Source organism: Dermacentor albipictus, chromosome 2 (genome assembly GCF_038994185.2).
Source record: "Dermacentor albipictus isolate Rhodes 1998 colony chromosome 2, USDA_Dalb.pri_finalv2, whole genome shotgun sequence".
In the NCBI taxonomy this organism is placed as follows: domain Eukaryota; kingdom Metazoa; phylum Arthropoda; class Arachnida; order Ixodida; family Ixodidae; genus Dermacentor; species Dermacentor albipictus.
Genome location: NC_091822.1, coordinates 206,394,157 through 206,421,453, shown reverse-complemented (window position 1 = coordinate 206,421,453; position 27,297 = coordinate 206,394,157). Strand labels below are relative to the sequence as shown.

The 27,297-nt window shown below is 46.2% G+C and overlaps 1 protein-coding gene across 1 annotated transcript in view; it reads left to right on the top strand.

Moving 5' to 3' along the window:
* The first annotated feature begins 21,772 nt into the window (after positions 1-21,772).
* The window catches only part of Prp8 (pre-mRNA processing factor 8), a 397,724-nt gene continuing 392,199 nt past the window's right edge, over positions 21,773-27,297 (top strand). Inside the window, exon 1 of the mRNA XM_065433711.2 lies at positions 21,773-21,931. The gene's annotated coding sequence lies outside the window, so the exon portion shown is untranslated. The remainder of the gene's footprint in view (positions 21,932-27,297) is intronic.

Genomic DNA, 27,297 nt, shown 5'->3' with positions numbered 1-27,297 from the left:
AGACATCCGTACGACGAACTGTGGACCATTAAGGGATGTCTGCAGGATGTTCATTTTTATTTAAATGGGCTGAATAGCACAGTTAGCGTAAACATTGGCTTTGTGTAGAATGTGTGCTGCAAAGATTATGCAGTATACTGACATGCACCACTGAAAATACAACTTGCACCCATGGAACAAAGATTCCAAAGCAAGCTAAGTTTACATAAAATGGACAATCACTTTCACAGAAATTTTTATTCATTTCCATTACAAAAACTCGATTTAATACATGGAGAGCCGGTATAGTGATGCAAGTGTTACAAGTACTCAAACACAGAACTGGTCACGAGACCATTGATATACTGCAAACCTGTAACATTCAGAGAAATAATATGTGACAGTCCTGCATTATAATAAAAGCCAACAACTTATTAGCACAAACTAAGACAAAGTCTGCAGGTGACAGCTTTTACAGCAGTACATTAAAATTTCCAGCCCCCAAGTGCTATAAGAGTGTTTACTAAGCACCACTATCGGTAGTATATCTTTAGAAACATCAAGGTGGGCAGGGCCAGGTGTAGCACTCGGGGTACTTCAAAAGCATGGTACACTTCTTTCACTATAGTACGATTATTCTTCACCTTAACATCAGGGAGCATGAGAAAAAAGCTCAGAACGCCACATGGTATACGAGACATGAACAGAGCGCAGGTATACACTGTTTCATTAGCGTGAATGAGTCTTGAGGTGAGGCTCCTATCCCCGAAAAAAAAGCTGGCGATCAGTACGCTATCGCGTTTCACTACATTCAGTAATGAGTATACAAGGAACATAAAGGTACTAGCAATCCTCACACCTAAAATATCACACAGCTGAGACATAAATTATCTGGACTGTGCCTTTTTTTTCATATTCTAGCAATACCTTGGAAACGGCAAATGATCCCTCCTTGGTTTACACATGCATACGAACAAAACTATGCAAACAGTAGCTGAAATGTGACAAACTTGCAATGCACTACAAATAAAATACTGTTTCTTCTCGAAAAAGTAAGTCACAGTAAAACAAAATGAAAATAAGAACTGAAGCTTAGATTCTCGCTATGTACTAGATAAAAACTCTGGGCTGACAGCAAGAAAACAAATACAACGCTACGCATAAAAGTAAAACGACTAGAAGAGAGCAGACTTTTTGCTGCTAGCAAAGACCAGCATAAATGATAAATACTTCACAGTAAAATAACTATCAAGGAAATTATTGTTTGTAACAAATAAACATAAAACTGGAAGTGACACAGAATGGTTAAATGTGAAATATGTGTAGCATTGACTTGCTAAATGCTAGAAGCCCTGCCAAAACTTCCTAAGGCAAAGAAGTAAATAGCAATGAACGGAACGGTTGATACATACTGAAACTGGAGTCCTCATTCAGCTCAATATAGTGCAGCCTTTCCGACTCACGGCCACATCGTAACACAAAAGAGGTATAATAAAATGTAAACAAACTGTTTCGTAGCCTCACCTTGCAACACACTAGAACTTAGCCATCACTTGAATTGTGAAAGATAGTAGTAAGCTTACACTTTGGCATGGTTCCTACAATACCACGTAACATGACAATGGACAACAGGAAGTACACACAAGTGGTACTGTGCATTTATGCATGTTGTGCTGTATGCAAAAGTGTGAACATTTACCAGCTAGTTCAGCTTTCTTTAGTGGTAACACAAACTGCAACGGAAGTAGCCGCATAAGACTGACAAAAATACTGCAATGGAATCGATTACAATATAATAGAAATATAGTGAGAGAACTACAAGAAAGGAGACATGTCAGCAGCAAATCTATTAAGATCGGTACACACAAAAAAGGCCGTTCAGAAGCATGCAGCCATGACTTGCGAGAAAGAAAGACTGCAGTGGACTGGCTGCCCTTCACTCAATGAAGTACTCAGTGAAGACAAAATGCCCACTGATGCCTTGATGCCTTCTATTTCACACCCTTTTGTCACTCAGAATCTGAAAAGTGACATAAATATCAGCAATTAGTCATTCAAAGGAGAAGAAAACTGTGAAAACAATGAATTTAAGCACAAAATTGTGCACAAATAATGTTACAATATCAAATGATCAACTGCAGTCTATAGCTGCAGCCAATACACCAGAAAAGGAATTTTAAAGTCACAAGTATTCTAGCCCGCAGCAGTGGTTCAGTGGTATTGGCGCTCGGCTGCTGACCCAGAAAATGCGGGTTCGATTCCTGCTGTGCCAGTCGCATTTCAATGGACGCAAAAGGCTCATGTATTGTAATGTCAGTACATGTTAAAGAACCCCAAGTGGCTGTAATTCATTCGGACCTCTCCGTTACATTGTCCCTCGTAGCGTGAGTCACTATGAGTTTAATTTTATTTAACCGCATATGGTACATAAGAAATGTGCATTTGTGGTTGGGTATGACAAGAAAAAGCTATTTTTATTAATAATATCATTTAAGAAACTAACGATGACACCAAAGACAACATGGGTGAAATTACTTGTACTGACTAACTGAAATAAAAAAAATTATAAATTAATGGAATCGAAAGTGGATGAAAAAACAACTAAAATGACATCCAAAACATCCAAAATGAAATTTAAACTGTGCGCCACGGTGACATCTAGAAGGTCGAGCGTTGTGGGCATGCCTCACTGCGCCGTAGCCTTCGCAGTGCAAGGGATTGAAGAAGAAACGGGTGCACAGCGGAGGTCGTGTTTGATTTCCAATAACTCCGCTTCTGCTGAACCCATTGAAGTACTTTTTGCGGCAAAGTATTTCTGGAATAGCCATTTTCACTTCAAATACATTTCTCCCCTTCGATAAAAAGTGGTTCAGGGCAACGCTACTACAGGGCCCCTTCAAGTTTTAAAAAGCTCCAAGGCAACTAATAGGTATCTCCCAAAAAAATAATTGCGATAAACAAATTGCAAGGACTTCATTGCATAAGGAAAACAATCATACTTACCAAAGTACAGCTTGGCATTGTTAGCATGCGTAAAGGCAACTGCTAAAAGTGTTATACAATTTGTTGGCATATGCTGAAGTTCGGTATAGCCCAAGGCTCGTGGGGGAACAATGGAACGAAGTTTCTATTATACAGCAACACAAATAATGCCTCAATTCCGAAAAAGAGGTCTTTCCAAACAGCACAAGTTAGATTGAATGCAGCTCTGGAACGACCACAAACTGCTTCTTCCATGGGAGCCTGACCATTTTTCGAGCATTATGCAGAGGCCACACTTTCAGTTCTGAAAGATCTGAAACAATGTATATGCCCAGTCTCGAAGACTGAAAAGGCACTGTGTAAAGGTCTTCCTTTCGACGAAACTCTTGACCAATGATACAGAGCTCCTTAGTTGACTTTAAGCAGGCAATATTTCGTATAATAATAATGTGCTCATCAAGCATACAGCAGTTGTCTTGCCTGTCCAAGCTCAGGGTGAAACTTGAGCATTTCACACTTTGAAAGCACGGCACACAGCACGTGGAAGGAAGTGAACCATTTTCATGACGGCAACCGGGTGTTACAACACTGGCTTCCTCACGAAGCTCTCCGACACTGCTTGACCGTGCTTCAGATAGCCGCTTTCCAAGTTGCTGCAAGGGTTTTCTATGCTTGCGAAGCTGCTTTTTCAGGTGTCGCATGTTGTTTTCAAAAGGCAATGCACTGAAGCAATCCAGTGCCCCATGATACTTTACATCGTCAGGCAGGTGTAACAGGCAGTGAACATTGAAAGACACATGGTCTTTTCCATACAAATTAGCAAATGTATTTACAAAATGCTTGAGAAGATCTTTTGCATAGTCAGCATAACGAGCACATAACTGCTTGCTGGCTAGAATTGAAAGTGCGGCATGAAGAACCAAAAAATTTTCATAGAGGTAATCTGGAAGAATGAGTTTGAGCAATACTGGCCCTGTGTAGAACAAAAGAAGCCGGAATTCAACCGCCTTCCAACGATCTAGCTCATCAAGTCCCCGTGGCTTCCGGGAAAATTCACGTGGGTTATGTCGACGCAAAGTACTGCTTAGTTCATTGAACTTGAGACGAGAAAGTGGACCGAGCCGAACATTCAAAGGTCCTGATACCCATATGGAAAGGAGTTTTCTCACAACACCGAGAAGGACAACATGCATATAGTCAAGAGGAACATCACGTACTGTATCAAAGCGCAACTCGAGGAGAATAGAGGTTCCTCTGTGATGTTCGGGATCATGCTATTCCCTGAAGCTTTCATCAGTGCGCAGAGGGCTATCTGAATCAAGAAACACAACCTTGCCTGCCACATAAGAGCCTTCATCAGTGCACTTTGGGCACCCGTTGTAGCCACTATGACCTTTCGACATCATTATGTAGGACCGTGCAGGGGCATCACACACTAGTGCCTTCAGTCTCAGTTCAATCTTTTGGTTATCGACAACAAGCTCATGTGTCAACAGATGCTGCATTTCGTCAACGAAAGGTGTGAGGAAGTCATTTGAAGACAGTGGCTTTGAAGGCCCTGCATAAGAACCAATTACAAATGGTGAGGTAACAGCGCCGCAGTTGCTGACCTGGCACTGAATTGGCCACAGTTGCATTTCGGAACTCTTTGCAAGCGGTAATCCATTCACATTCAATGTGAGTTTAAGAATGTGTGGGAGCTGTTTCACGGCTCTCAGAGAGTACCGCAATCCTGCAGCAAGACCATAATGACAATATTCACCTGGCTTCAGAGCAGTTACCGGGTATTTACCTTGCGTACACGGTGTTCTCAAGAGGGTACCCGCGTCACCGGGAAGGTCCAATTTTGAAAGGTCTTGGGACTTCAGAAGCTTCAGTAGGTCAGTAATGGGCTTCCTTTTAATGTTGTTTTCAATTGCCCATAGACGCAGGGAATCTCGAAAACGTATTTGTGGAGTTACCACATCAGAACCCGATGAAGCTATAGGACTGGACTGGCGAAGTGGAATGCCATCCGCACCAAATCTCAATCGCCTGGAGTAATCGCGGTCACAGAACGTGGCGTCTTCTGAAAGTGTGTCATATTCTGACGACTCGGGTTCCTGATCAATTTCGTTCACGTTAACACGAGGTACGGTTTCCAACCGTTTGCACAAGGACTGCGAAACAACAGATGGACTGGTCGAAGAACACTCCTGCCCGGTGCATGCAGAATGGAGAAGTTGAAGGGATTTTTTCGTCTCCCGTGCCGCTTTCTCTTCAGCAAATCTCTTGCGAGCTTTCTGCATACTTTACGCGCACTACACCGTATTAACAGTGAGTAGCAGCTCCCAGCGACATATGCGACCGCAAGCAATTGCGTACAGCAGCACCTCCTTGCACATATGCGACTAAAAGAAAGGCGCTCACGAGAACTACTGTGCATATGTGGCCTGTAGACCATACCGACAACACATGGTATAGTATAAAGTCCAGGCACGCTTCATCTTACCTTTACTGCGGTGCCAACCCGGCCAGGAGCTCAGGAGAAAGAAACAACAGGCTTGACCACCTTGCACAGCCGTAGTGACAACTGAAAATGGCGCCTCTGCACTCACAATAAGCGCGCGAAACGCTCGCCTTCGCGCCTTTTTCGCAGGCCAAGTTTCATCCTACAGGCCAGCGCTCGCATGGTGCTCGCTTCTCTCCCGGCGGAATGATTTCACCTCCCACAGGTGTACGTTTTCGCCGCTCCCCGTCAAGGTCGCGCCCGCGCTTGGCTCGCGCTGCGCGCGAATCGTCTCTAATTGTTTCCGACGGCGCCTCTTCGGATGACTGGAAATTATTGTGTTGTTAACTGTCACAACATCAATGAAAACACGAAAGGGTTAATGCCACCAGTGAAATTCTGCCGATGCACACTTCCAAAAATATTACCGGAAAGAACCCGCACGATAAAAAGAAATAGCCTCCCGCAAAAAAAAAAAAAAATGCAGGGTATATGCTAAGCTTCAGAAAAGATTGCGCTGGTAGCATAATGGGTATGCTTGCGGCGCGTTTTCTGCATCTTTAAATATGATCGAAATATTTATGAAGTTTCCAAATGTGTGGCTGCTGTTAATTATTATTTGAAAAGCGTCGTGAATGGACGTCAACTATACAATGGCGCAGTTGATCTCTGGTCACATCGATGTCTGGCGAGCGTGATGGCTCACAAAGGATATGCGTGATAACGCGTGAGCACTGTAAGCACAGAAATCATTCTGTGGCTCTGCAAGTAATAATAATGAGGCGGTCACATGTGCATGCACGTACCTTTTACGATCACGCTGTGCTTTATAATTAGAACCAGTCCACTAACCTGCCTCCGTGGGTACCTGTACGCTCTCCACCAGAAGAAGAAAATCCCATGGGCGGGTAGAATTAGATCGAATGTGGTTTATTTTATGCTGCATGTTTGAAGACTCGTTGATATTTCGCCGACAAACGTTGATGCCTCTATTGAACAAAGTTAGCTGTGGCTATAGCTTGAATGAACTCGAGGTCAGTTTTACGTTGATATTTGCAAGCGCAGAAATGCTCAGCAAGGGAGCAGTTCGTCACTCAAATCCGAACAAAGTCATGCTCAGGAGATTGGCGAAATGTCCAGCACGAATGACCTAAGGATGTCCGCAGGAGGATAAGAAATGGATGTTAAAATTAGTCCGATAATGATATCCACTGGATGTCCCCAGGACGACTGCTGTAGGACTTGGACGTCGGGATATTATCCGGACGTCCGAGGGAGTTTCAATGCCCATTGGGGTACGCCTACGCTTACTCTGGACGCAGTCCCCACAATTTTGCCAAATCTGCCAGCTTACCTGAGCAAGCAGCCTACTCCCAAGAGGAACGAAAGAAAAAGGAAGGGCGATGACGAAGTCCCACCACGAAAAAAGGCACGAGGGCAGCTTGCAGAGACGACAGAGGTTGACGAACCTACGGGTGCGACGGTTGACAACGAAGTCTGTGTGGCCGCGACTGTCGCTGCGGTGATGAAAATAAAAGTGCCTGGGAAGCGCTGGACGCTACATGAACTTCACGACGCAGACGGAGTATGTTTTACTTCATGTTCCTTTGACTCGCTCTCAGGTGAGGTGAATGTAGAAAAGGCCGTGTTCTTCACTGCAAATAGTGCCGGTGCTATGAACTCGAAGACGTTCGTGCTGGGTAAGCAGGTGGCTGGCGCGTCAGTGGCAACTATTCAAGATGCTATAACCACTCTGCTGGAAGCGCATGATATGCACCTCTGCAAAGGCGCAGCGTCACGGAATGAAAGCTGCCTAACTACCAGCTTAACAATGAGATTGCAAGGCCAAATTAGGCGCGAGGCAAGGGCAGCTTATAGTACTAACTGCCTAGGCAAGACAACAAAAGAAGGAACAGCTTGCGTCGTTTGCAAGTATCTAAGAAAAGCCCTTGTTAGGCGGCAGTGGCGCCTCGAAAGGCGTCAAGGTCAGAACCAAAGTTGCAATAATGCTAGCTCGCGGTGGCACGGCAGTGTTTTGAAGAAGCTGCAAGCATGTACCCGTAAAAACAAGCGGCTTTTATCGAAGGTAGACAAGCTCGCCTTGGACCTCAAGAAAATCAAAAGCGAATGTGCTGCAACAGCTGAAGATGTACTTGCTAAAAAGTTAAGCTTTTTGTCACCAAAGCAGCAGCTCGCTGTCAGGCAGTGCTTCGAGGCATCAAGAAGGAAGAGTCCGCGGGGCATGAAGTACGACAAAGAATGGATCCTCGAATGCATCTTGCTCAAAATGAGAAGCCCAAAGCTGTATCAATATATGCGGAGGCAGAACATTTTGGTGCTCCCAAGTGAAACAACCCTGCGTAAATACACTGCTCAGTACAGAAGCGGCTACGGGTTCAATGAGAAAATGCTGAGTGTGTTGGAAAAGAAGGTTGCCCACCTGGATGTGTTCCACCGACATGGTGGAATAGTCGTGGATGAAATGAAGCTAGCTGAACATTTGTCAGTGACCACAGGAGCGAAGATTGAAGGTTTTGTGGACCTGGGCCCGTACACACCCGAAAAAGAAAAAACATTGCCCTGCAATCATGGCCTCGTAGTGATGTTTGTGCCACTGGTTGGCAGCTGGACTCAAATTATTGGTGTTTTCGGAAGCAACGAGAATGTGAAAGGGGACCTGTTGGCCAAAATTGTGCTTGAGTCCACAATTTTAGCAGAAAGGGCTGGCCTGTTTGTGGACTTCGTAACTTGCGATGCAGCGGCCTGGAACAGGAAAATGTGGCGCATCTTTAACATTCGAGCATCTTTGAAGGAAGTGGTCTGCAAGAAGCCCCATCCTGTTGAGAGCAGTCGGTTCTTGCATTTTCTCTCTGATTTTCCTCACCTAGTAAAAAACGTGCGAAACAGGCTTCTCACCACGACTTTTGACACCCCTGATGGTGCAGTTTCAATGCAGTTTCCAAGAGAAGCTCTCAAACTGGATAGCAATGCTGTCACTATGAAAGCAATGCCTGGAATAACCAGCGTCCACGTATTCCCCAACAATTTCGAAAAAATGCGGGCAAGTTATGCATTCCAGTTGTTTGGGCATGGTCCTTTGAGGGCATTCTTTCTTTACCGTACTCAGTTGGAAAGGAGCTGTGGTAAAATTGAAGCCACAGAGAAGTTCTTCATGAGAATGAAGTCACTGATTGCTGTGATGACTGCAAGGTACACAGCCGAAGCTCTCCGACTCCATTCTGCAGGTGAAGAAACCATTAAGGAAATGCTCTGTTTCCTGGACGTCTGGGAGCGCCATGCTGATAAGAAGACATTTCTGAGCGAGTCCACTGCAGAAGGCTTAAGAGTTACTCTAACAAGTACTCTTGAGCTTCTTCGCTATTTGCATCACCAAGTTGGCTTTAGCTACTTGTTGACATCCCGGCTGAGCCAGGATAAAGTGGAAAACTTTTTTGGAATCGTTAGACTCTCATCTGGCTGCAACTCACACCCAACGCCACAGCAGTTTCTGCTAACTGTTAACTGTCTCTCTTTTTATAACTTGGCGCACAGTGTTGCAGGCGGGAATGCAGAGGGAGATGTCATCAGTTCTCTTCTTGATGTTGGGGACCGGGAAGAAACTTCAAAGCAACAGCTGATTGACCAGATGAAGCTTTGCACAGAAAAACAAGCAGTACCTTCAAGTTCAAATGGCAGTGAAGCAGTGGAACACGAGTACAATGTCCAGAGGAGCGACTCAAGGCTTATATATTACATTTCCGGATACGTGGCCAAAAAGTGTGTTCTGCCCACCAAATGCTGTGCGTGTAATGACAGCCTCTTACTTCCAACAGAAGAAGGGCGCCGCTTGCATGCTGCAGAATTTGTGCGCCATAATGATGAAGGAGGTTTACTCTACCCCTCGGTGGAACTATTCCGCTTTATAACAAGGCTTGAAGACATTTTCACTAATTGCTTTAGTGCACAAAAAGTTCATCGGGAAAGCGTAATGGACATCCTGCATATGATTCATTGCGCCGCTCCCTTGAAGGTGGGATGCAGAGATCATGCAGAAAGCCTGACTCCTCGCATAGTCAGCTTTTATGTCACCGCACGGCTCCATTTTTTTATCAAAGGCTTGAATAAAGCACATATGCTGTCAAAAAGAAAGGCAGCACAGCACCTGAAGCTAAGCAGACTGACTTAGCCCAATTTCTAAGCTGCTTGTTAAGTGCATAAAGCTCTCGGGATGATTCTTGCGCTATTACAGAGCGCCTGGAATAAAATCGTATGGGACAGAGAAATCGGTTTCGAAGTCGTTCTCCCTTCTTTTTTTCTGCGCGTCAGATTTCGTCTTGTGCAGCACGTACTTTAAAAATGAAGTGCTTTCTCGTGTAAATATTAAATCAGCCTTAATTTGACGGATATCTGTGCATGTGCACCCTAGCAGACACTGTAAGGTGTCTTTTGCGATCGCGAACATCATGCGAATATTTGGTCCCGCAAATGACAATTGCTTCGCAAAATTTAGTACTCGCAAATTATTCCGGTAGTGCCATCTAGTCCGAGTTGACGACTAAGCGTGAAAAAAGAAATTGCAAGTAAGACACGCCCAAAATCTTACGGCCACCTCAAACACCTCTACGCACATAAAGTACCCCAAAAATAATTGAAAACCCAAGCTGAATTGCGTTAAAACAGCGACTGTACATAACCAAACACGCTTTCTATTTTTGTGTGCCACGTACGCTTCAGAGGGGAACAGGACGAGCTTTCAAGAGCGGTCGATTGCAGCGCCGCCGCTGCAGGTGCCACCGCGCGCGTCAGCGGAGAGGCGCGGTCGTGCCACTGGAAAGTATTCTAGTACACTGTAGTATATGTGTCTGCGAGGCTTGTGTTGGCTGGTGTTGTAAGAGGCTTCGTCTAAAAAGTGGATATGGCTACACAAATAACGCGTTCTCTAAGTAAAATCTTCATAAAATGTTTTCATTCACGCATATTACATCTTTACTCACCTACAATGCATGATCATGAGAATAAAAGCAAGAACAGATGACAAACTGTTTCAAAGCGAGCGCGAACCTTGTCGTCTGGCCTCCAACTTTAGCGGCCCGCTGATACTTTTTACGTAACATGTAGTCGTACACGCAATAACAAGTTCTCATAGTTAAACAAAACATGTTTTTGCGTGATAATAAAGCTAAAACAGCTTTTCACGTGTTGTTTTAGTAGAAAATGAATCATTGTGACAGACAGAACGGTTCTTGCCAAGCGTGTCTTCAAGGTGTCCTGTGTCTCCGAGAACGATGCCAATCCGAAGTCACAATATACCGGCATTCCCATGCATACCACAGCGCAGCAGCGCCAGATTTCCCTCTAGGTAATGTAGTGAGAAACTCTATGCTGGTAGCGGAGCTTCCATAGGAGCCCATACGTAAAAAACATGGCGGTCCATCGCCGGTTCATGGGGCTTAGTGCCATCTGTATGTGGTGTGAACACTTCCGGCGGAAGAAAAAATAACGTGACGCCATGTCCGTTAAAAGCAGAAGTGACGTCATTTTGTTTACGAAGGCGCGAAATTTGTTTTGTTGGTCTTCCTTTGGAGCTATATATTCAAATGCCCCGCCATTCGACTTGATGGGCGTTTCGAGCTTCCAGCGTGGAAAGCGATGCAGGAAAAGGCCAGCCGTACGGTTGTCGAAATCGCATCTCTGCACAGAACATATGGAACATACTTTCTTTGGAGGCCGACGAAAGCTTTAGGTGTAGAGTGCTGATCATATTGTCGGATGCCAAGCCCGTCGGCCAGCGCAGTCGCACGAAAACAGCTACACAATTATCTGGCGGTCGTAAATCACTACTTTTGACTGAACAGATTAAGGTAGCAGTGAGGCTACCCGCGTCACTAAATTCAGACAAACTTCGACAAGCAAGAAAGCACAAATTGTGAGGGGGGCGTATTTCAACAGGTGATACGAGTGTGCCTTTCTGTCCATTTCAAGGCGTGCATTGCACTGCGAGCGATAGTGGCGTCAACGCCCCCTGTAGCTAATCTAGTAACGTTGTGTAGCGATGGGCGCTGAAAAGAAATGCGTTTATTAATAATAATAAAAATAAACGTATTTCTTTAACACATCACGAATATATAAAATTGAGTAGAAATTTTATTTTCGTTGAATGAATCTAACTCTATCTCGTTTGAATGAAAAAACGCGTTTTTCTTTCCCAATGTTTGTTCCATCCAAACATAGTCGCGCTTCAATCGCTGCTCCCATACCCCCCCCCCCCACCCCTCCCCCATGCTGATGTCGGTGACAATCTGTACTGAACCGCTTTTCGCCCGAAGCTTCGCGACCTATTTGAATCGGTAGTTCTCTTCTTTGGCTTCTGGATTGGATTGGCGCGGCTCGCTACGTGCTTGCGCGCGCTTTTTTTGAGCGCAGATTGATGTGAGCCTGGTTTCTGCACTAGGCTTTTGCACGATCGCTTGTCGCTGTTTTTTCTGTCCTCTGGATTGATTCGGCGCGGCTTGGTGCAGGCGTACAGACTCGGTGTGCGCCTGCTTTTTGCACTGGGCTTTCAAAAGGCGAAGTGAGCGTCGCTTACTGCGGAAGTGCTGCACGGTGCACCGCGGGCGTACTGTGTATGGAAGCGCGCAGCACTGCCGGGAAACATTCATACAAAAGCAAAGGGTCAGAAAAGTGCGCTTTATTTTCCATTACTTTGTCACACTGGGTAGCACCGTGCGATCGCTTCTAATAAACGCAGAAACGAGTCCTTGCAGCGCAGGTGCCCATTAATCGATGCCTACCATAGCCATATCAGGTGCGACTCGAGAAGCTGTGGAGTCACCCTGTAGCCGGCGGAGACGAGGTGGCGCTTCACCTTCTGCCAGTAGCTTTCGATTTTTTGGGTGTGAGCGCCCGTGATTGGGTCTACAAAGTTCATGCTGTGGTTAACAGCCTCCCATTGCAAATTCAGTCTTGCTCCGTTAGCCCCCACTAAGTTCGGGATGCAGTTGTATGCGGCCCATTCATCACTGTGGATGGTGGTTCCCGGTTCAACGTTGGCTGCAATAATGGGGCCTAGCGTCGCCGCGTCTCGTCGGTCGACCTTGAATAGTCGGAGCTCCCCGGTGGTCACGCAGATCATGCCGAATACCCACGGTCCACGATCTGCAATGCCGCCGTAATTTTGGCGGCTCGGCGGAACGTTGTCGCCCGTCATCAGGCGGCCTCGATTGTATTTTCGCTTGCCGCGAAGGAGGCATTCATCTATTTGCACAATCCTCCCGGGGTAGAGTGTACTAGAGATTCTAGTACACTCTACCCGGGGCCACCGAGTGGGGGTCGCGCCAGCAGCTCGTCCCGCACGACCTCACGAGCGTAGTTCCTCCAGTCGGCGATGACATGGTCCGACAGATGAAGCAAGTCGCCGGTCATCTCCTTCATGAGCCACGTGCCTATGTTTTTGCTCACGCAGTACGTGAGCCAAATCACTTGCCGCCTGGAGACGTGGACGTTCGGGCGGCCGAGGCGGTCCGTGTTGGCGAAGTAACTTCCCTCGACTCCACAGCTTCTCGAGTCGCACCTGATATGGCTATGGTGGGCATCGATTAATGGGCACATGCGCTGCAAGGACTCGTTTCTGCGTTTATTAGAAGCGATCGCACGGCGCTACCCAGTGTGACAAAGTAATGGAAAATAAAGCGCACTTTTTCTGACCCTTTGCTTTTGTATGAATGTTTCCCGGCATTGCTGCGCGCTTCCATACTCGGTACGCCCGCGGCGCAGCACTTCCGCAGTAAGCGACGCTCACTTCGCCTTTTGAAAGCCCAGTGCAAAAAGCAGGCGCACACCGAGTCTGTACGCCTGCACCAAGCCGCGCCGAATCAATCCAGAGGACAAGAAAACAGCGACAAGCGATCGTGCAAAAGCCTAGTGCAGAAATCAGGCTCACATCAATCTGCGCTCGAAAAAGCGATCGCATAACAGCCTAGTGCAGAAACCAGACGCACACCAATCTGCGCTCGGAAAAGCGCGCGCAAGCACGTAGCGAGCCGCGCCAATCCAATCCAGAAGCTAAAGAAGAGGGGGGAAGTAATGTGTGTAGAGGAAAAGCTGGGCCGGAAAAGTGGGAACCTCTAGGGCGCCGCCCTGTTGCTACTGGTCAATGTGGCCAGCGCAATTACTATTGAAAGAGCTGAGAACAAGTACAGGTCACCTTATGCTTTGTCACCTAAAAACGCATACCTGATGGCTTTATGAAGGTGGTACGTTAATATTAAGTTTACAGAAAGCGATCGCTAAGTCCGTGACTTATGTAAATCACGATGTACGCATTCATGCAATAAAGGATTGCGCGAATTTCGGTTTCGAATCTGTTTTTTGGATGCGTAGTAGTTTCGTTTGACATGCGATCGCGCGTCGACATCGGACGCTATGTCACACTCGTGACTTTTGTGCCACCGAAGCCCCGAAGTGGTCTCGCATATACCTTCACATGTAAGTAAACGAATTTATCTCCTTGTTGAGAATATCACGCGAGTAGGCAGCTCTTGTGGTACATCACAATCGTTCGAGAAGCGTCACAGTAGAGCATTTTTCTGCATGCGGAGCGGTGTTTTTATTTGCAGGTTTCCCTTCAGTAGGAAATTGCTGGACAGGCGGACCAGCGCACCGGAATTGTACTGGCGAAGCCACAAGCAACTCAAAGAATCTGTTTAATTGTTGCACTTTGAACAATCATGCTTCTACAAAGGCCACAGCAGAAAAACAGCCTGATGACTGAGTATTTCTGTGTCACGAAGTAATCAAGAGGCGAGTGCCTAATGCGGACGAAATAGAGTGCATCGAGACTTAGAACGACAGAAAGCTGAGCTAGTTCGTAAGGATTCATTATGCAAAACAGAGGTGAGGCGTGCAGACAGGACACAAGAGTAGAGAATTGGGCGGCGCGCGTGTTGTTTGCTTGTAAATACTCTACTCTTGTTTCCTGTCTGCACGCCTCACCTCCGTTTTGCATAACGAGTGCATCAAGCCACATATTAATAGCTTAGGCGTTTTATTAACTGTGCAATATTTTCAACACTTCCTTGCATGCCATTTCATGTGGCATATCTTTTCTGGTCACAAATTTGTGCAGCGAATCTATTTGCATGATCGACTCCGGGCCTGTAGGACCGTTCACTTGCACTTGATGCTGAGTCTTTTACATGTACCCATAAACTGCAGATATGCACATCAGATCCCTGCGAGCACTTTCAAAATTCAATTATTTTCGACAACAGGCACATATGCAATACTGACATAATCCGGAATACCACTAAGCAGCTGGGACACATTTTTGTTGACCATACTCGCAGGTAAAATAAGTACATCATGTGGACAGCTCCAGCTCATTTTCCTTAAGTCAGTGTGTACAAGGGTTATGCAAAAATAATTTTTTTCTCGCGCACCGATTATTTTGCTTTATAAGCAAGAGAACCCACCACGTTAGTGTAACGTATCTTGTGCATCACACTAATATGTGCTTTCATTTACCAAGTGAGATGAGTTACTTTTATGGCTCATTCAGTCATATCACACTGCAAGCTGCATTCATCAATCTTCAATGGGATTTTGCAAATGTTTAATGAAACATGTTTCCCTTTTATGCAGATATGCAATGGCAAGCCCTTCCGTGTGTTCCAAAGGTAAAATTTAAGCTCTAAATTAAAGAAGACATTTCTAGTCAGAAACAAGCAAAAATAGTGAATGCAGAGTATCAGAAGCCCAAGGTACAGAAATTATGAGAAGTGTCGAATGATTTTAAGGAAAGAGTCGTATTTAAAAATGCAAGACCCTTTAGTGGAAGTCAAGCAAGTCAATATAGGTAGAATACTCTGCAAAATTATGCGAGTGAGGGGATGTCAAACAATGGGTCAGGAAATGCATTGTTTTTCTGCAAAACAAAAGCTGATTGCCATTACATAAGTCACTTTAGCATCATGATAAATTCAGAAATAAACCAAAAAACAAGACACGCAAAAATAAACAAAACATTTAATGATATTTCAGCAGAACTTTTTGTTGGGCTAGTTGGTGCATATTACTGAAGTACTATAGCACCAAACAGACGACACAAGAAGAAGAGACACGGACATAAGCGCTCGTCCGTGTCTCTTCTTGTGTCGTCTGTTTGGCGCTATAGTACTTGAGCCATTTAATGATGCTCTCTCCACACTGGGATAAATAAAAACAAACACATCACATCTAATGTGGACATATCAGATGCCTTGTGAAACATAAAGGAACAATTCAGTTTCGAGCTATGGCACTTGCCGCATAGATGTGGGGGGGCCTTCCACCAATAGTGATAGTTACCACTGCATTTAGAAATTGAAAGCATTCGTGCAGACAAGGATGATTCTTTATATTTTTGGCTACCACTTCAAATGCCTCCACCAAGTGTTACAATGCTGCACGCAGCCATACTAAGGATCTCGCAACAACACCTGCAGGTAAAAAGCAGAAGCAGTCAAAGTGCTGGTGTGTTCTGGACACTATGTTTGAAAACTTTTAGGCAAGAAGAGTGCAAGAAGCAGACATAACTGCATTTATTTCCATAACTCCCCATTTAAATGGCCTTTTCTTTTTGCTTAGACAATGCCTACGCCTAGCCACAGCAGCTCCCTCATACAGACTCCGCAAACCAAGAGGCCGTGGAGGCAAATGCAGGTAAGAGGCAATAAGCAATAGCACTGGTATCGACATTCATCTAATTTCTTTTTATTTCGTTTAGGCAGCCAGCACACCTCGAACAGCCACCTTGACTGCGGGTGTGTCACCCTAGTCGCCAAGGAAACATTTGAGGGAAAGTGACAGGCAATGTGAACAGCCACTCCTCCATGTAAACAATACTCTTTCTCTCGGATGACTCCTACGCCTCACCACGCCAGCACACTTGTGCACAAAGATGCCGCAGAGGCACGTGCAGGTCAGAGGCAAGAAGCAGTGGCACTGGTGTCGACATTTACCCAATTTCTTTTTTTTACACTGAGGCAGCCAGCACACCTCGAACAGCCACCTCGACTGCGGGTGTGTTAGTTGATCCCTGTTGTACATATGCTCATAATAAACTTCAGTAAACTTGAACTTCATAATAAACTTGAAGGCAAATGGTACATTGATGCATTGTATTTTTGAACATTTATTGTACACATACAATATATGTTATACTTTGCAGTGCTACAGAGCGTATTTTGAAGCTTCCCCCTATATTTTGCACCTTTAATTACGTATGTGTTGTGTGGCCCTCAATGCAGTTCATGTTGTAGCAGCTGCTTTGTCTGTGTATCGCACATTGGCTTAAGCTCGTGATATCCACATACTTCTCTCACATATACAAAATAAAGTTATATGTAGTCCTCAGTGTTACAACAAAAAATGAAAGTAAACAATCCGATCGTGGAATTATGTTTATTACAGTGATTCCTACGACAGTTACTGACAAGTTGACAACTTGAACTGGTCAATCGGTCCATAGCCTCCTCTATTTTTCAAAAATAAAGGAGCCTATGATCCGTCATGGCAAGGAATTGTATGTATACATAAAAAAAAGGGGTATGTGTGTGTTTGTAGTGGGGGTATAGGATTAGGGCGGTACGAAAAAATGTACCAACACCGTCCTCTAGACCCATTCCGTTGAGGTACCGTAACAAAACGTATTATGCATAAAGTTCATACAACCAACTCTGATATTACTACAGACGCCAGGCGACGCGAGCTACATTTGTCATGATGCATTCGTGACTGCACCGGATGCCCTCCACATTATTCTCGTTAATCGTGCTCACTGCGCCGAGGCAAAAGAAAGACCATGGGCGCAGGTGCCTTTAAAGTATCTCGACCTTGCGAGGCACGGCTGCGCGTGCCAGGGGAGCTGTCCGTGCGAACACTCCCTGGCACACACCTGCCTCGGCGGCCCCAACCTACGTACCGTTCTGCTTCGAGCTTTGATCCCCCCACTGTCCCTCGGGTGCCCTGGAGTTCCTGCGCCGCCTGCTCTACTACCATCTCAGGTGCTCTCCTGAGACTTCCGTTTGTCGGTTACATGTGCCCTACAGCTGGATCATTACTTATAATAATAAAAAACCCGATCTATCGTCACGACGATAGATCGCGAAAGCGGCTTTTGCAACATACCGCGCCCGTGCGAAGATAATTACGGAACGCCAACGAGGAATCTGACCACAGCTTCGAGCTCGTAACGTCGTCGAGTGACACTCCTGCAACAGGCGTGACCGCTGAAAACCGCATACCGCCAGAAGCTTGAACAGGATCATCCCTCGGTTGCATAACTGCCAGCTCTACGGCCAACATGGACCACACCCACACCATCCCGCAACATAGAATAAAGAACCGACTTATGAAGCCCAAACACACGGCTGCACGCACACATCACAACACTTCAAGCGAGACGCCATGCTGCTACGCTGCTACTGTTGCCGGATTAAAACTGACTACTGTCACCAAGTCTAGCAAGCGTCTCAGGAGCTGGCAACCTCGGCGCGTAGCAACATGGCGGCGCACTTGAGGTTCCCGATTTTAATGCATGGGCCCTATGGATAGCTTGTCCTCTAGAGTCAGTATAGTAACTCTATGTGTGACACCATAGAGTTTCTAAAAATACCCTAGAGGGAAATGTGGCGCTAGTGTCTACGGGGGTTCTCATGAGCGTCGCCTCAACCTACATGGGAATGATGGGAAGTACAGGCTTCGGATTGACTTCGATCTTTAGACTAGTGGCGTTTGCTTCTGGCGCAGTAAACAACGCTATACTCAAATATTATCGCGTAAAATCTAATTATATTTCTGCAGTATGTTATGTAATGCACAACACGCTACATAAACTTTGCATGACTTTGAGATGGAAGCATGGTTTACTATGGTTTGTCAGCAGGACACACCAGGGTATGCATACTTGTGCGATTCGGTTCCCAATTTAACGCCAAAGAATAATTATTTATTCATTTTTGCAACAGCAAAACAACCGTACATGTACTTATATAAAAACATTCATCAAGTATTTATGGAAATAAAAATGTTGTATTGTGACAAAGCGTTGCGCCCTTGAGAGGAATGCTACAAGTGTCGTCTGCTACGACGCCTGCTCGCTGCAAACGCGAGACTTTTCTCGCAGACGACAGGCACTTGCGAACTCTCTCGCTCTTTCGAAAGGTTGCGTCGGCTGTCACAATTTCTGAACGTCTTCAAGTACTTTAGCACATCTGCTGCAGTGCTAGCTAGGACGCTAGTGGCCTCCTACGAGTATGCTCCATCATATTTTATATTGGCGTACCGCTTCCGAAGAGGTACAGCGCGGCTTTGCGGGTAACCATTTTGCGACACTAGACTACAGCCAGGAAGCAGCAATTTTTCCTACCACAAGTAAGTTTGTGTTCTCAAAGTCCTAAAACACGCATTTCAATGAGCACATAAACGAGCACGTAATGACGCCCTCAATAAAATTTGATTGTCAAGCCACTAGAAGTACAATTGTATATGTCTTGTATCATATAGTGCCTTCTTTGTTCTATTCTGAAGTTTCATAAAGCACGTAACGCTTCAGTGCCAACCTAACACACTTAACAAACAAAGGTCTAAACGCTCAAAACATGTTCTTTCAACGTTTACGATGCCGCCGCTTTCTCGTCACGGCTTCGACGCCACACCGCGACACAAGCATCGTCCCAGTCGCTGGCCCAGCGCGCTATCGCCACTCCGAGCAACATAACAAACGCAGAGAGCTTTGCGTTGCACTGTCCAACTGCAGGTTATAGCAATTGCGCTTGGAGCGAAACCGAAACTTTTAAAAAAATACTTGTACACTAGTTCGCCAGTCAACAGAATGCCAATCCGAAGCCTGTACTTCCCATCATTCCCATGATGGTTGAACGATCGCAGCGCCAGATTTGCCTCTAGGTATACTCATATGAAACTCTATGTGTGACACTAAGTTCAGAACTACCTTTGGATCGACCTTGGTCCATCGACTTTAACGTTAGCATTGGGATTGTCATGGTCATCATCAAAAAAGAAGGGGGAGATGTTCCACAGGACTGGAAATCAAGCAGAATGATATTAGTCTACAAAGGTAAGGGAAGCAAAGACAACATTAAATCCTACAGGCCAATAAATATCACATCAGAGTAGCAATGCAGATGGTGAAGGAGAGAATGGAGGAATGGGCAGAATGTGAAGAGATCTTGGGAGAACTGCAGAATGGATTTAGAAGGAACAGAAGGCTAGATGATAATTTATTTCTTATAACACAGTGCATAGAGATAGCGACAGCCAGGCAGAAACCGCTATGGATAGCTTTTTTAGACATATTAGAGGAGCTTATGATAATGTAAACCGAGAAAAGTTATGGAGCCAGTTGAGGGAATATGGTCTGGATAGAAAGATGATTGAGTTCCTACAACAAGTTTATACAGATAATGAGGTAGAGATAACATGGGAGGGGGAATTAAACTACAAAGCCAGCTAAAATAAGAAGAGGTCTCAGACAGGGCTGTCCATTGCCACCCCTGCTTTTTATGATCTACATGAGCCAAATGGAAAAGAGACTAGAACAGAGCACAATAGGCACTGACATAAGCTATATGCTGGAAGGGCAGAAGGTAGCTCAAGTACTAGCCGGACTGATGTATGCAGATGATATTGTACTGCTTGCGGACACCCGAGTAGGGCTACAGGAACTAATGAGCATATGTGGAGAGGAGGGAGAAAAATTGGGACTGCAATTCAGTAGAGAGAAGTCTGGGATAATATTATACAATAAAGAAAGGGGGGAACCATTGGAAATACAAAGCACTAAGATAGATCATGTTGAAAAATACAAGTATTTGGGCATATGCATGGCTAAACGAGGGCAAAAAGTACTTGTAAGAACAGGAAAAAACTATGATTGAAAAAGTGAAAAGGAATTCAGCTGTAATGAAACACAAGGCACTTTGGAACTATAATAGGTACGAGGTGGTTAGGGGCGTATGGAAAGGGGTTATGGTACCAGGCCTCACATTCGGAAATTCAGTACTGTGCATGAAATCGGAAGTTCAGGCATGCATGGAAACGAGACAGAGAAGTGTAGGCAGGTTGGCCTTAGGAGCACACGGGAACACCCCAATTGAGGGAGTGCAGGGGGACATGGGATGGACGTCATTTGAAGGTAGAGAAGCAATAAGTACACTCTAAGAATAGTTTACACCCTTTGGCTTGCCCCTTCTGCCACACAAAAATAATCGTCATCTGCCTTGATGCGTTTCCTTTCTTTATCGCTGCGAGCCCGGAACTTTCCAGTAACGAACGGCACGCGTGTTATCAGCATAGAACAGTTTACACCCTTTGGAGTGCCTCTTCTGATAACGCGCGTGCCGTTCGTCACTGGAAAGTTCCGGGCTTGCAGCGATAAAGAAAGGAAACGCATCAAGGCAGATGACGATTATTTTTGTGTGGCAGAAGGGGCAAACCAAAGGGTGTAAACTGTTCTTAGAGTGTAAACTAAAATTTGAACAGAGACTCTCAACACTGGAGGAAAAAATGTGGGCAGGAAAAGTGTACAAATATCTGTACATGAAAAGTTTGAACACAAAGTGGACACTTAGAACGAGGAAGCTGAGGAATAGATACCTACAGCCGAGGGAGGGGGTCCAACGTGGTTCTAGTGTGGGAAAGGAGGTGAAGGAGATGGAAAGAAAAATGTGGGAAGAAAGAATGCTCGGAAAGCCAGCGCTATCAATGTATAGGTCACAAAAACAGGAGATTAAGAGAGAGCTCTTATTTGATAACTCGCGGGGCAGCTCACTATTATTCGAGGCTAGGACGGGGGTAATGAGAACGAAAACATACAGGGCTAAATTCGAAGACGTGGACGTTCGGTGCACAGCTTGCGGAGCCGAAATGGAGACCACTGAGCATATAGTGCTGCGATGCTCAGACCTTCACCCGACCCTGGCAGAGGGAACAGTGGCAGATATGGAAGGGGCATTAGGTTTTCCCGGGGAACGAGGGCAAATAGACGAGAAAAGAGTGGCAGTCACGAAGAGGAGGCTAGAGGATTGGTGGAGGAAGTCAAGGGATAGATAAAACCATAAATCGGGGAGATAATGCTTCCTGTACTGTTTTAGATAGTTATATTGGGGGGGAAAGGGGAGTAAAAACTAGGTTAAGAAAAAGAAAATATAAAGAAAGGAAAAAAAATAATAATAAAATAGAAGGGGAAGCAAAAGGCTAGGTGGCGCCAGCCGCCGCCCGATACAAAGGGTATAGCCGCCATCCATCCATCCATCCATCCAGGTGCGCAACGGCCTATGTGAACGTTGCGTTTTCGATACCTGATTGCTGTAGCCGCGTGTGGTGTGCGTGTCTGGAAGTGCGGGCAGTTGTTTTTTTGCCCAAAGAATTTTGGAGTTGGCATTCCAAGTATGATTTGCTGCAGCAAAAATATCAGCGTAAAGTGTAAGTCTTGAAGCAATTTTCGTCGGGACATTTGTAGATACGTGCATGCCTCGCGTGCTCATGAACGCGCGCGCAGACTTGCAGCCTTGTCATTTCAGCGGTGTTTAAGAAAAGAAACAAAAAACGACTTAGTAGCTGTTGAAACACTGCATCTGTCATAAGGTGTTTAAACGGATTGTATTTTAATTCCGTAGCGTTTATATTAAGAACAATTGATGATAGGCTTAACTGCGTTGGCTTCAAGCAAATCTTGCTCACAACGAAAGCCTTTAGCTAAAGATGTCTGTAGCAGTGAGTGAGTTAGAACTTTATTTAGGTCTAACTCACTCACTGCTACAGACATCTTTAGCAAACCCACTATATTGGTCCTTTGGCATTTGGAGAGCTTGCTTCTGAGTCTTGTGCTTAGTGTGCGTGTCATATCGTATGTCGTCACATTCGTCTTACTAGGCGAGTCAATACGCAAACCTCGCGTTAAAGTGCGTGTTCATTTTTTATATATGCTGGAGTCGCACAAGAGTACAAGGCCGACGACTTCTATAGCGCAGCGAGCCATGTGATTGGCTGGTGCCATTGAGTTCTATATGATGCAAAATGACAAAGTTGGGCGAGTTGGTACGGTAACACGATCTTGATTTGTAGCGCGAAGTGACACAGACAGAGACTAGAAGCCTAGATGCAGACAGGACGAGCCGCGCATTTGCATTCAAACTCCTGCCTTTGCTTTGAGTTGATAAGTTCGACTTCGTCGTGCCATCTGCTGGCAGCCTGGTTAGCCGAGATGGCAGAGCGGCTGCCTCGGAAAGGTGGTGGTCCCGGGTTTGAGTCCCCGGACCAGGACGAATTTTTCAACTGCAAGGCTTTCCTTTCGAGGAACCCGTCTGGGTTTCCTTTGTAGCAATTGATAGGATTGGGTGGATGTCATTCTCCCTTTATTAATCACTTCCCTCCACCTTGCGGGTTTTCCGCAGAACTGTTACGTAAAATTACTGACCTTGTGCTTAAAACCAATTTCTTGTCCCTGCCGGTGAAACCGTAATTACGTGCAGCTGTACTTGGCGTTTCTGCGTGGAGCGCGTAATTAGCCGCACGGCGAACTAGCCCTGGAGGTAGTTGTCCCTCATAGCTGTCTTTCTAGCACTAGTCAGCACAGACAGACAGACAATGAACTTTATTTGATCCTGAGGAGCTTCAGCGGAGGCCCCTATCGGGGACCCGCGGAAGCCGCTGGCCGCGTCCAAGTCGGGGCAGGAACGCCGTGATGTTCCGCCCTTTCTCGGGCCCTCTGGATTGCCTCTAGTTGTGTCTGGAGCGATGGGCTCCGGAGTGCCTCTTCCCAGTCGGCTTCGCTGGAGAGAGGGCCGTTAGGTAACGCGGGGCATTGCCAGAGCATGTGCGCTAAGGAACAATAGATCTCATTACAGTCCAGACAGCTCGAATCGACGTCTCTGTAGATACGACTGAGAAAGCCCAGCGAAGGGAATGAGCCCGTCTGGAGCATTCTAAGTAAAACTGTCTGAGACCTGTCTAACTTCAGGTGAGGAAGAGGATAGGCCCTTCTGCTAAGCCGATAGTGAGATGTTATCTCTTGAAAAGTAAGGAGCGGATCGTTCTGCTGGATTTCATCCTGTCCCCTTAAGGCCTCCATGCCGCCGCGGCGTGTTAGATCTCGCGCACAGTCATGGGCAAGCTCGTTGAGGTTAGGTATGTTCTGATGAACGTCCGCACCCATATGGGCAGGAAACCAAGAGATGAAGTGAGTGCCAGGGTTTGTTCTCTTTTCCAGAATAGAGGCAGTCTCGTGGGCTAGGTTACCCGATTCGAAAGCTTTGATGGCCGCTCGTGAGTCGGTGAAAACGTTGGTGTGCGAGGGGTCGGTCATGGCCAGGGCTATGGCGACCTGTTCCGCGACTCCACTTGAAGCAAACCTAACCGACGCCGAGGAGCGTAATTCCCCTTTGCTGTCAATGATTACCAAAGCGAACGTGCTAGAGTTGCCGTACTGAGCCGCGTCGACAAAGACAGTCGAATCCTGATTCTCACTGGCCTTCTGTAAAATCGCCCATGCTCGGGCTTTTCGTCTCCCTACATTGTATTGCGGGTGCATATTCCGAGGGAATGGGCTGACCACAAAGGTTGCCCATGCCTCCCTGGATAAGGTGATTTTCCGTTCATTGAGTATTCTTGGAGCCATGCCGGCCTCATCTAGGATGCGTCTCCCTGCCCTGGTTGACGAGAGCCTGACTACCTGAGCGGTGACCTGCGCTTCGATCACTTCATCAATGTCGTTGTGCATACCAAGTTTGTTTAACCTGTCCGAGCAAGTGCTTACTGGTAAGCCCAGTACCTTTTTTATGCTCTTGCGCATGAGTATGTTCAGCTTATTCTTTTCGGTTTTGGTCCAGTTAAGGGCCGAGGCTACATAGGTGATGTGGCTCATTAGGAAAGCGTGATGGATCCTGAGGAGGTTGCCTTCACTTAGTCCCTTCTTTCGTCCGGATACTCTAGCAACTAGTCTTAGCATGCTCTCGGTTTTCGCCGTGATGCGCGTGAGCGTTTTGGCGTTACATCCACGCGCGTCAATCAGTAATCCTAGGATTCGGATATATTCGACTTGAGGAATGGGCTGCCCGTTTCTCGCAAAGAGGGATATGGGAAGTTCGTTTAGCGGGGTGAGCCCCCGAACACCTTGCCTGGCTGGCCTGTAAAGTAACAATTCAGATTTGTTTGGTGATAGTTGGAGGCCTGTGTCTTCCAGGTAGGACTCCGTTGCGTCTAGGGCTGATTGTAGCGAGTGCTCTACCTCTGCAAGTGATCCTCTGGGGCACCAAATCGTGATGTCGTCTGCGTATAGTGAGTGGCTTATATTAGGAAGGGATTTGAGCCTTTCTGACAAGCCCTTCATGACTATGTTGAACAGTAAGGGGGAGATGACTGCTCCTTGGGGAGTGCCTCTGGCCCCTAGCGCGAACTCATCTGACTTGAGTTGTGCAATCCTGATGGTGGCTGTTCTGTTCATGAGGAATGATCTAACAAAAGCCTGAAACCTTGCTCCCAGACCTAGGCTGGCCGTGGCCTGCAGGACAAATCGATGAGATACAGTGTCAAAGGCCTTGGTCAGGTCAAGGGCTAAGATGCCCCTAACATCCCTAGTGCTGTTATCGAAAATTTGCTTCTTAAGGAGTAGCATTACATCCTGTGTGGAAAGGCCGGGCCTGAAGCCGACCATGTTGTGCGGGAACAGTTCGTTGCGTTCTATGTAATCCGATATCCTGTGCAGGATCGCATGCTCCGCTACCTTGCCTACGCAAGAGGTTAGCGATATCGGCCTTAGGTTGTCAAGGTTTAGGGGCTTACCCGGTTTCGGGATAAGCACAACCGAGGCCGCTTTCCACTCGTCCGGGACGCACCCATTCTCCCAAGTTTTGTTGACCTCTTTTGTTAGCAGCTCAATTGATCTATCATCCAGGTTCCTTAGCAGTCTGTTTGAGATGCCGTCCGGACCTGAGGCCGACCTGCTATTTAAGTTGTGAAGTACTGCTCTGATTTCGGACTCCGTGAAAGGGTCATCGAGCTCCTTTACCGTGTCACATTCGATGTTGGGATATTCCTCTGAGTGTGCTGCGCCTAGCGGGAGATATCTATTGGCTACCTCGTCTAAGAGCGTTTGTTCGGTTCCTCCTTCTTGTTTGTACCTGTGAATGAGGCGGCACAATGTCTGTCTTTGATTGCTTTTGGTTTGCGTGTCATCTAGCATGTGCTTAAGGAGATTCCATTTTCCGCCTGTGCGCATGCGCCCATCGACTGCTGAACAGATTTCATCCCATTGTAGCCTTGCTAACTCGGTGCAGTACTGTTCAATCTCCCTGTTAAGTGCGGCAACCCTCTTTCGCAACCTCCGGTTAAGCCTTTGTGTTTTCCATCGCCTCAAAATAGAGGCTTTAGCTTCCAAGAGATGTGCGAGGTGCGGGTCCATCCTGGAAACCTCGAGCTCGGTTTGAATAGTTTTTGTAGCCATTTCAACGTCTGCTCTGAGTCTCTCGACGAGTTCGCTGAAGCTGGCTTATTCGCCAGTGTCCTCCTTTCTGAGCTTACGGAAAGCATCCCAGTCCGTAACTTTAAATTCCCTGGCCTGTGGGGCTCTGACCTGAAGGGTAACACTAATGATGAAGTGATCGCTGCCCAGGTTTTCTTGCTTGTTATCCCATGTTGTTTGCTCTACATTTCTGATAAGGGCAAGATCGGGGGTTGTGTCTCTAGCCACCGACGTGCCCAGTCTCGTGGGGAAACGGGGATCGGTAATGACTGTTAGCGCTAGGTCATCGATGGCCCGCGCTAGATTTGTGCCCTTAGCTGTCTGCCTGATGTACCCCCATGCGTTGTGTGGGGCGTTGAAGTCTCCCGCGATTACTAACGGTGCCTCTCTAGCGAGCGAAGCCGCCTTCATAAACAGGGAGTGGAAAGACTGTCTCTGATCGGATGGTGGGCTGTAAACATTGAAGATGAACACGCTTTGTTTAAGCCAGCTGTTGGGGATAACCTCAACCAGAAGCGCCTCCATTCTGCCGCGACCTGGCTGAATACCATGTTCAACGTATGCGAGCTTTTTGCTCACTAGCGTAGCTATACCTCTCTTGGACTACAGCACAATATTTTTAGGTACAGCACAATATTTTTGCTGTACCTATATGCGTCCGCTTGTGTTTACTATTTGTATGCAGCTTGTATTAGAAAAAGTTTGTATTTGTGCACCTGTACTTTTATCTCTGCAGTCATGGGATTTATCCAATTTGTGGTTGTTCCAGTTCGGTGCCATTTCGGCACAAATTGACGGCCTGCAGAAAAAGGGCTATATAAGTAAACGCATGTCAGGTCATTTATTTCAGAAAAATATTTTATTCCCGAGGCTCTCAGGCTGCGTTCACACTTCGTCTCAGAGCAGGCAGAAGCGTAAAAAACTTGACAAAATCCGCCCACCTAGGCGAAAAAACGGGCGGAAAACCAGGTGGTGACAAAATCGGTCTTGGACCAATTTTTTCGCCACGGTGAAGCAGAAAGGTGTTCCGCTTAACCAGAAGCTGCACTAGCATGTAAACATCCAGTTGTAAAATTTAACATTTTCCGTTGTTCATTGTCTATATTTAGGTAAAGCAACTAGCTAAAACTATCGAAACTATGTCTTGTTTATCTTCCCTGGCAGGCGAAAGTTAAAGATGACATGCGCAGTTGCACGAAATGATAGCTTTTAGTAACTGATGGGTCAATGAATGAACGTATGTCTTGATATAGTGTGATGAACAGTGCCACCACGCGAACAAACATACGCAAACTAGATGGATGTGGGCGAAAGCGGCAATGGTTTCTGC